A 10,092-nucleotide genomic window follows, 5' to 3' on the forward strand; every position below is an offset into this window, starting at 1 on the left:
ACACATTAGAATTTCTTTATGATCTGTATTGCTTTGCAAATTTGTTGGAAAAAAGGGACATGATCCAATGTGTCTTCCATGCTTATGGACTCACCACAATTCATGAATAGTTGCATGTTCTTATCCTAGTCGATGCTTTCAAGATGTTACCCTGTTACTTACTGTTCTTCCATTTGTTCATGCAGGAAAGTATATAGACTAGATGTGGTTGGTCAGATTCCTGCGGAACTGCAAAATCTAACTTACCTGACAAACCTGTATGAACTATTTCCACCATGAAGCTTCAAAGCTAATGGACGTCCACTTAAAGCGTTACACAAGCTCATAATCACAAGATGCAGTTCCCCTTGTTAGTGTCTGCTGCATGCCTGCATGCCATTAGCGGGCGAGAAAGGGAGTACAGCAGGCTTTTATAGACTATCTGTTATAGTCTTACAACTATAGGTTAGAATAGTGCAAACAGAGTATACACACAGTTTCTTTGTTGCTTAGTTATGCTTCTTTCAGTAGATGTCACTTCTATTGACGTTCTTGGTTTTTCAGAGCTAATGGACATCCACTTAAAAGTGTTACACAAGCTTATAGTTGCAAGCTGCAGTTCCCCTGTTTATTGTCTGTTGCATGCCATTAGCGGGCGAGAGAGGGACTGCAGTAGACTTTCATAGACTATCTGTTAGAATAATGGTGCCAACAGAGTATTCATGTTTTATACATACACTTTCTTTGTTGCTCAGTCACGCCTCTTTCAGGAGATGTCATTTCAATCGATATACTTTTCCAATAGCTAGAAAAATGGAGTTTAACTCAATCAGCCTCCCACTACTTCTATAGTTTATGAGATAACGTTTATGTTTACATATCACTTGGTAGTGTTGTAGTTCTAGTTGCTTTTACTTTCCAAGGCATATATGAATTAAATGCTGATGCCTGCAAGCCAATAAGTGTTTCTGCAGATGGAACTTTGGAAACATTAGTTTTACATTTGGTTATCTGACTCACTTTCAGGAATTTAGCGCAGAATTACTTGACTGGATCTTTACCAACATTTCTTGAAAAGCTGACTCAGTTGCAGTATCTGTAAGAATTGCGATTTGTGTTTCTCTGAAGCATTTATATGTAAATGATAGTACTATTACGTGGTATCTCGTCCAGTGCATAACTCGCTCTGATTTATTTTCAAAATTACAAGACATTTGGGAACCAATGCATTAACTGGAGTTTTACCGAGGGAGCTGGGTAACCTCGAGAATCTCATTTCGCTGTAAGATAATATATCTCTTGTTATTGTGGCAACTCAAATCAAATTCAAATATATTGTAGCCATGTGGAGCTTTTCGGTCTGTTGGTTCATTTTATTTGTGATGCTCAGAAACATTTTGAAATAGGCTCCATAAATCAAGCACCTGTTTTTTCATGTACCAGTTGTGTCATATTTGTATTTTCTGAGCCTGCATTTCCTTATGTTTCAGGGCCATTAGCGCAAATAAGTTCGTTGGTCCACTCCCGGAAGTAGTAGAAAACTTGACCAAACTTGAGCAACTGTTATGTCTTGGTTCTGCTTGACCTAATTTCCTTGTAAGACCCATGTACCAAAACTGGGCATAACCATTTCTATCTTTAAATTTCAGGTATATCGATAGCTGTGGTTTAAGTGGAGAGCTACCATCTACCTTTTCCAATCTTAAGAAGCTGATGATCCTGTGAATTCTCTTATCATGATTTCCGATCAGTTATAAAGTCATTAAGGCACAATCAGCATATTAACTTTGTTCTTATCTATCCAGATGGGCATCAGATAATGATTTTACTGGGAAGATACCTGATTACATTGGAAACTTATCAAATTTGACAGATCTGTAAGATATCATATGTAGAATTTGTTAATGAAAATGATGAAACTGAGCCAAGAAATGATCCACATGTTTATGATGTCCATGATAGGACTGAAGTTACTGTTTTTACTAAAAAAAAAGCTTAGACCATTCTACTTCCGGCTGTCGGGCTGTATCACATTTTAGAGCCCGCTTTCATAATTTGTAAAGGAATTGATTCGTTTCACGGCTAATTAGATGTATGTTTTAATTCAGGAGACTCCATGGAAATAACTTTGACGGTCCCATTCCTGCAAGTTTTTCTAATCTTGTCAACATGACAAATTTGTAGGTTCTTCCTACTTTAGAATTGGTGATACCTGTTGTGCACTTAATGCAAAATAGTGCTTGTTGTTCACTAACTTTTACATTGTGAAGGCGAATAGGTGATTTAACGGGAGAGGTGTCTTCATTGGCTTTTGTGGCTAACATGACATTGTTGAAAACTCTGTACGTTGACATAGTTTGCTCGTAACAACTTTTTATTAGTTTGCACTTCACAACTTTGTATGTCTAAGCATATGTGGGGTAATCCTAAACCTCTTTATTCTCTTCCTACAGAGTTCTGAGAAACTCCAGGATATCTGACAACCTTGCTTCAGCGGACTTCTCAAAATTTGTTAACCTCAATTATCTGTAAGCAATTTTGGACAAAACTTACGAGTTTAACATTACCGAGGAACTGTTTGGAATCTACTGTGTAGCTGAGAGTAAAGTATGTGCTAAAAGCTCTTTGTACGTTCTGATTGATGCAGGGACTTGAGTTTTAACAGCATAACAGGCAAAGTTTCTCCAACCCTTCTGAACCTGAATACCCTGAATTTACTGTAAGGATATCTGTATAGAATCTAGTGTTCTTGGAAGTCCTATTTAAAGTACTAGTATTTTTATTTTCCTAAGTTCATATGAATCAGATTTCTTGGGAGCAATATAACCTCTCTGGGAGCTTACCAGACATGATTAGCCCTTCACTTACTACCATGTGAGCTGTTTTCTTCCTCGTTTTAATTTGTTTTTTTTTCTGTTTCATACTGATAGCATGTATGTCCGCTAATATGTCGAACTTGAAAGATTGGATGTATCTTGCTCTTCTTTTTTTCTTCCTCCTTCTGATCAACATGTGTGCCATCTGTCTTTGCAGTGACTTGTCATACAATATGCTCTCAGGAAGATACCCTTCTTGGGTTAACATGAATAATTTGCATGTGTAGGTTTTTCTCTTCAAATTCCCATTTAGAAGGCAGACTAATTAATGCATGCCTTTTGTATTTTCAATCGGGACTGTGAAACCACAAACTTCATGAACCCGTTTGTGACCTAATTGTCTGAATGGTATTTCTTTTAGGAATTTGGTGTGGAACAACTTTGTGATAGATAACTCAAACAACAGGTTTTTTTTTTCTTCCATTGCTTCATTTAGTTGCCCTTCATATCTATGCAACACCATGTGATTGAACGATCTATTTTGTTCCTAGTACTTTGCCTTCAGGACTAAATTGTCTTCAGCGAGATACTCCTTGTTTTATTGGTTCTCCACCTCGTGGGTTCTTATCTCTTAATCCTTAGCAGTATCTGCTCTGGGCATCACTAAAATCTGTATCACTTTTTTAATTATCCTAATTTGTATATTCTTCCTTTGCGGTAGACTCTGGTGGTAAGAGACCCATCAGAGGCTCAGGAAACACCATTTACTGTTGAATATCATCTGAGATTTGAGGAATTTGTGTTAGGGATTGGAGGGAGCCTGAGGAGGATTTGGGAAAATTCTGGATCGTTCCTCACCGATCCCTTCTCTGCGTTCTGATTTATATTTGTTTGTACAATTTACATTTTAGACCCTAAGGATTCCTCTAATTACATTATCTATACACCAACACTCCCCCTCAAGATGGGGCGAAGATGTCGTACAAACCCATCTTGCTACAAAACATGGAAAAAGTTTTTTCAGGGAGTCCTTTTGTAAGTACATCCGCTACTTGACTGGCTGAAGTTACATATGGTAGGCAAATTATCCCTCTATCAAGCTTCTCCTTGATGAAATGACGATCAATTTCTATGTGCTTGGTTCGATCATGCTGAACAGGGTTATTTGCGATATCAATGGCAGCTTTGTTGTCACAGTACAACATCAGAGGTTTGTGCTTGTGCAACCGCAGCTCTGCTAGGAGAATCTGCAACCACAATAACTCACATATGCCTTGAGCCATAGACCTAAACTCGGCCGAGCCACCACACTTTGTTTCTTACTTCTCCATGAAACTAGGTTTCCTCCAATAAATGCACAGTAACCAGATGTTGAGCGCCTGTCATCTAGGGAACCAGCCCAATCAGCATCTGTGTAGCACTCAACTTGCAAGTCCCCTTGTCTGGTATATAAGAGGCCTTTTCCTGGGCACCCTTTAAGATACCGTAGGATCCTATTTACAGCTTCCATATGAATTGATTTTGGTTCATGCATGTATTGGCTAACTACACTCACAGCAAAAACAATATCTGGACGGGTATGAGATAAATATATTAATCTTCCAACTAGTCTCTGGTAGCGCTCTCGATCCACTGGTGTCCCAGCATCACTACATAACCGATGATTTTGCTCAATAGGTGTAGCAGCAGGTCGACAACCAAGCATACCTGTTTCCTTGAGCAGATCCAAGATATATTTTCGTTGTGAGAGAAAAATACCTTTTGACCCTCGTGAGACCTCTATACCAAGAAAATATCTTAGTTGTCCCAAGTCCTTCACTTCAAACTCATGTGCAAGATGACACTTCAGATCTGCAACTTCCTTGGAATCATCTCCAGTAATCACAATGTCATCGACATACACTATCAAGATTGCAACCTTGCCATTAATATGCTTGTAAAATAGCGTATGGTCAGCATTACTTTGAAGATAACCCCTCTTTAGCATAGCATGTCTAAACCGATCAAACCAAGCTCGTGGTGATTGCTTTAAGCCATATAAAGAACGATGTAGGCGCAATACCTTTCCAACAGTTTGACTTGACTCAAATCCAGGCGGTATATGCATGTATACTTCTTCTTGGAGATCACCATGAAGGAAAGCATTCTTCACATCCATCTGGTAAATATCCCAATCAAGGTTTACAGCGCATGATATAAGTGTCCTTACTGAATTCATCTTTGCCACCGGTGCAAAGGTCTCTTCGTAATCGATTCCATATGTTTGTGTGTAGCCTTTTGCTACAAGGCGGGCTTTGTACCTCTCCACCTTGCCCTCGGGGGTGTGTTTAATAGTAAAGACCCACTTACAACCTACAGGTTGCTTACCTGGTGGTAGATCCACAAGCTCCCAAGTCTCATTCTTATCCAAGGCTTTCATCTCATCAAGCATTGCTTCCTTCCAATTTGGGTCCTCTATAGCTATTTTCCAGTTTGATGGTATGGAGACAGAATCCAAAGACGCAATAAAGCTTTTGAAAGGTGGAGTACAATATTCATAGGAAATGAAATTGGCTATATCATGTTTAAAATCTTTGAGGTGCCCTGGAATGTTTCGATTTCTAGTAGGTTTCCTGACAGCAATAGGTAGATCATTTTCAGGAGCAAGAATAGATAATTGGTTATCACTCTGCCTTGTGGTGCTAATAGGAGCGACAGGACTAGAGGGGTTATTGTTAGTACCTGGGTCCTCATGCCTGTGAAGCTCAACATCTTGTGAAGGAAGTGGAGAGTTTCCTGTTGCATCTTGTATGTCTCCATGACCAGAACCATGATTACACCCATCACTAGTTGTGTCCTCCCCCTGATTTTGAACATTATCTAGAGTGGGTAAACCATCCGAAGTGGAAACAAGAATAGGGCTTAATGGAGAGCCTTCATTACCCCTCTCCCCTTCTTGTTGCACTTCAGGTGGGGATAGGGCAATGCCAGTGTCACTGGTCGAGCCATAATATGATTCATGTTCACGGAATGTCACATCCATGCTCACAAAAAAACGGTGCTCCGAAGGGCACCAACACCTATAACCCTTTTGAGAGGGAGAATAACCCATGAAAACACATTTGAGAGCACGGGGATCTAATTTTCCAACAGAGTTCCTATAATCATGCACAAAGCAAACACACCCAAAGACCTTAGGAGGGACTACAAAATCATTAGATTTCAAGAGACACTGAGCAGGAGTCTTATGGCCAAGAACCCGAAGAGGCATACGGTTTATCAAATATGTTGCAGTTTTTATTGCTTCCCCCCAAAGAAATTTAGGCACATTCATTGTAAACATAAGTGAGCGTGCAACCTCAAGCAAATGTCTATTTTTGCGCTCTGCAACACCATTTTGTTCTGGAGTGTTAACACAGGTAGTTTGATGTTCAATGCCGTTTGAGATAAGGAACTGTCCAAACTCCTGGTTCATGTATTCTGTACCATTGTCTGAACGTAAGGTTTTAATAGTTGCCCCATGTTGATTTTTAATGAGAGCACATAGATCTTTAAAAACTGAGCACACATCACTCTTATGCTTCAAGAGATAGAGCCAAGTGTAACGACTAAAGCAATCGATAAAAGTTACAAACCATCGATGCCCAGAAATCGAACGAACCTCACAGGGTCCCCAGACATCCGAGTGAATCATTTCAAATGGTTTGGCACTTCTTAATCCTATACTAGGATATGAACCTCTTGTATGTTTAGCCAATTCACAAGCATCACATACAAGCAGCTCCCTAGGACACAACTTGAAAAGAGAGGGGTAAATACGAAACAATGTAGCAAAAGAGAGATGCCCAAGCCTGTGATGGTGTAGTAGTAGCTCTTGACTAGGAGACAAGCATGATGCAAAAGCAACTTCATCACTCCCTTCATCAAGATAGTAGAGTCCATCATGCACGGTCCCAGTCCCCAACAGTTTGCCTGTTTGTAGCTCCTGAAAAGCACACCAGGTAGGATAACACAAACCTCTACAATTGAGAGATCCTGTAATAGAGCTAACTGACAAGAGATTGATTGGAAATTTAGGAACATGTAAGACATGAGATAAGGACAATGTCTTAGTGCACCTAACAGATCCACGTCCTGTGATAGGTGCCATGGATCCATCAGCTACACGTACTTTATCCTTACCTGAACAAGGTGTATAGGAAGTGAATATATTTGAAGCTCCTGTCATGTGATTGGTAGCTCCTGTATCAATAATCCAGGATTTTGATTGTGTTATAGAATTGTGGGTCTGGTGAGGTGTCATACCTTGGTGTGAAGTGGCATGCAAACTAGTTTCAGCTTTAGAGGAATCCTGGAAGGAAGACAAGTCTTCTGAGAGTCTAATCTTGGAGGTGAAATCCTCAAGAGCTCGCACATCTACTATCGGTAGCTCCCTCTTGGATGTAGTGAGGTTCGCCTGTCTTTTATGAGCTCCCTGACCTCCCCCTGGCTGAGACTTTCCTTTTTCCCACCAAGTTGGATAACCATGCAGCTCAAAGCATGAATCCTTTGTGTGTCCAGGCCTTTTGCAGTGGTTGCAAAAAAGTTTGCTTTTATCTGTTTTAGCAAAGGTCTTAGGAGCACGACGAGCTTGTATGGATAGGGCTGCACGTGCATCTGATTTTTCTTGAACATGCTCATTGGGTTGAGCAAGACGAGTCTCCTCCTCAATCACACTGGAAATGATATCATCAAGGCTTAGCCATTCAGTTTTGGAGAATATTAGCTGACGGCGGAGATCAAACTCCTGATTTAGGCCATCAAGGAAGAGCTTGCCCACAAATGGTTCAAACCAGGTATGGTGAACAGCCACATCATTCTTGTCAACGGGTTGAAAAGGATGGTAATAATGCAACTCCCTATACAATCTCTTCATCTCACCTGCATACTCAGTCACTGATTTTGAGCCTTGCTTCAAGTTAGTCAACTCCTGCATGATGCGAGTAGCCTGCATCTTATTTGATTTTCCTGAAAATTGCTTCTCCAGAGCTTTCCACACTTCAAATACAGTGGTTATAGTCTCAACTTGTTCTCGTATCGGTGGTTCCATGCTTGCTAATAACCACACCAAAACTCTATCATTGATCTGTTTGGTGATAGTACCACTTTTCAGTTTCTCTTCATCGGTACTAAGCAATTCTTCGTAGCCATGAGAACTCAAAATTAACTGGGCATGTCGTGCCCAGCTGATGTAATTGCCCGGTCCAGCCAACTTTACTGGATTAGGCTCAAGAGCATACTTGACAGCTTCAGGAACCACCTTGAGTTGTTGTTGTTGCTGCTCAAATACTTTGCTTAAAATTTCATACAACTTATCCACACTAGTATCCCCTGATTTCTCCTTTGTTTGATCTGCCATGATTTACCACCACACAAAAAATACCAGACACACAGGAGTTGGCTTTTGCAGATCTCCACTGACAACAACACACAGGCAGCACAAGCAGAGTAAAAGCAGAGTTGGCACTAGTCAAGTAGATATACTAGTGCGAGTTGCTCTCAAATGCACACAGACTGCACAAGTATTTTAATCCGGCCACCAAGCAAAGATGAGCTATCCTGCTGCACTACTCACGGTTCTCCAACAGCAGCCACAAGTACTAGTACCACTATCAATTAACTACAGGAAGCCAGCTTACTGCTTAGACAGGGACGGCACAGCCGCAACAAGCAATTTTCCGGTGACAGAACCAAATCCACTTCTCAGCACGGAGTAATCACAGCTGCACCGGGAGGCAGTCCAACAGGTTACCTTAGGTTGGTTGCGGTACTCCTTGCCGTAGCTTGGAGATGATATCCCAGGTCACGGTGGCAGCTCGCAGTGGCGGCAGCTCAAGTGCCCACGACAGTAAATCACGGCGACACAGCACCGCAATTAGCAGTCACCAAGGTCGAAATCACACAGGATTAACCTGCTTCGATGCCATGTTGAATATCATCTGAGATTTGAGGAATTTGTGTTAGGGATTGGAGGGAGCCTGAGGAGGATTTGGGAAAATTCTGGATCGTTCCTCACCGATCCCTTCTCTGCGTTCTGATTTATATTTGTTTGTACAATTTACATTTTAGACCCTAAGGATTCCTCTAATTACATTATCTATACACCAACATTTACGAACCTGATGATGCCAGTCTTCAAGGTGCATCATACTACGTTACAAACTCAACGAGATGGGGTGTTAGCAACATCGGGAAATTCGTGGATTCCCCCAATGGGAGTTACATAATAGACACTTCTCGCCTGTTTACCGACGCACTTGATTCTGAACTATTTGAGACATCCAGAATGGCACCCTCTTCATTGAGATACTACGTTGTACTTCAATTTGCGGAGATCTTTTTCCCAGATGACCAGACATGGACAAGCGTGGGAAAGAGGATTTTCAATATATATATCCAGGTGGCTTATTCTTGATTATATCAGCAAATGATTGTTTTGCAGTGGTTCATTTGTTTTATCTATGAAACTGATTCTAGGATATCACATTTTTACCTGTGGAATATCTTTTGCTTGCTTCCCTGGTGCAGGGTGGTCTTAAAGAAACAGACTTCGATATAAAGAAACAAACAAATGGAAAATCTTACACTGTTATTCAGAGACAGTATACTGTTCAATAACGAATAATTTCATTGATATCCATCTCTTTTGGGCTGGAAAGGGCACTTGTTGCATTCCTGAACCTGGGTTCTACGGGCCATCGATCTCAGCATTAAGCGTATCTTCTTATGGTACTGTCACTTCTGCTACTCACTGCTCAATTAGATAACTAAATTAATCACATTATGATTTACAATAGTCCGCTTTCTATTACCTTACTACTACTGTAGGTAGCAACGGTGAAGAGGATCCTGGTCCACAGAAAAACAGCACTACCAATAACACAGGTACGGGCGTGCCCTTTGTTTATACTTCGAGATATTTAAAAAATATATATTACAGAAAACACTCCACATAAAATATTTGCAATTTTTTAATCAGCATTAGTAAAATGATAGATGTGTATAGAAAAAATATTTCTCGTGTATAAAAAAATGCAATGTGTATAAAAACTTGATCGTGTACTTAAAAAATGTTAATCAACCATCCAAAAAATGGTTAATCATTTATTTTAAAAAGATTGAATATGTATAAAAAATGTTTCTGATGTATATACCAAAAATGTCAAACATGTATTAAAACAATTGAACATAAAATCATAAATTTTAAACAATGTTGATCGGGTATCAAAAAATGTTAATCATATATTTCGAAAATGTTAACTGCTCACACAAAATGTTC

The 10,092-nt window shown here is 40.1% G+C and overlaps 2 pseudogenes; both read left to right on the top strand.

Moving 5' to 3' along the window:
- Positions 1 to 290: 290 nt before the first annotated feature.
- On the top strand, positions 291 to 3,269 carry LOC109770936 (probable LRR receptor-like serine/threonine-protein kinase At1g53440; annotated as a pseudogene).
- Positions 3,201 to 9,853, top strand: LOC141040724 (probable LRR receptor-like serine/threonine-protein kinase At1g56140; annotated as a pseudogene).
- The last annotated feature ends 239 nt before the right edge of the window (positions 9,854 to 10,092 follow it).

This window comes from Aegilops tauschii, chromosome 2, assembly GCF_002575655.3.
Source record: "Aegilops tauschii subsp. strangulata cultivar AL8/78 chromosome 2, Aet v6.0, whole genome shotgun sequence".
NCBI classification, from domain to species: domain Eukaryota; kingdom Viridiplantae; phylum Streptophyta; class Magnoliopsida; order Poales; family Poaceae; genus Aegilops; species Aegilops tauschii.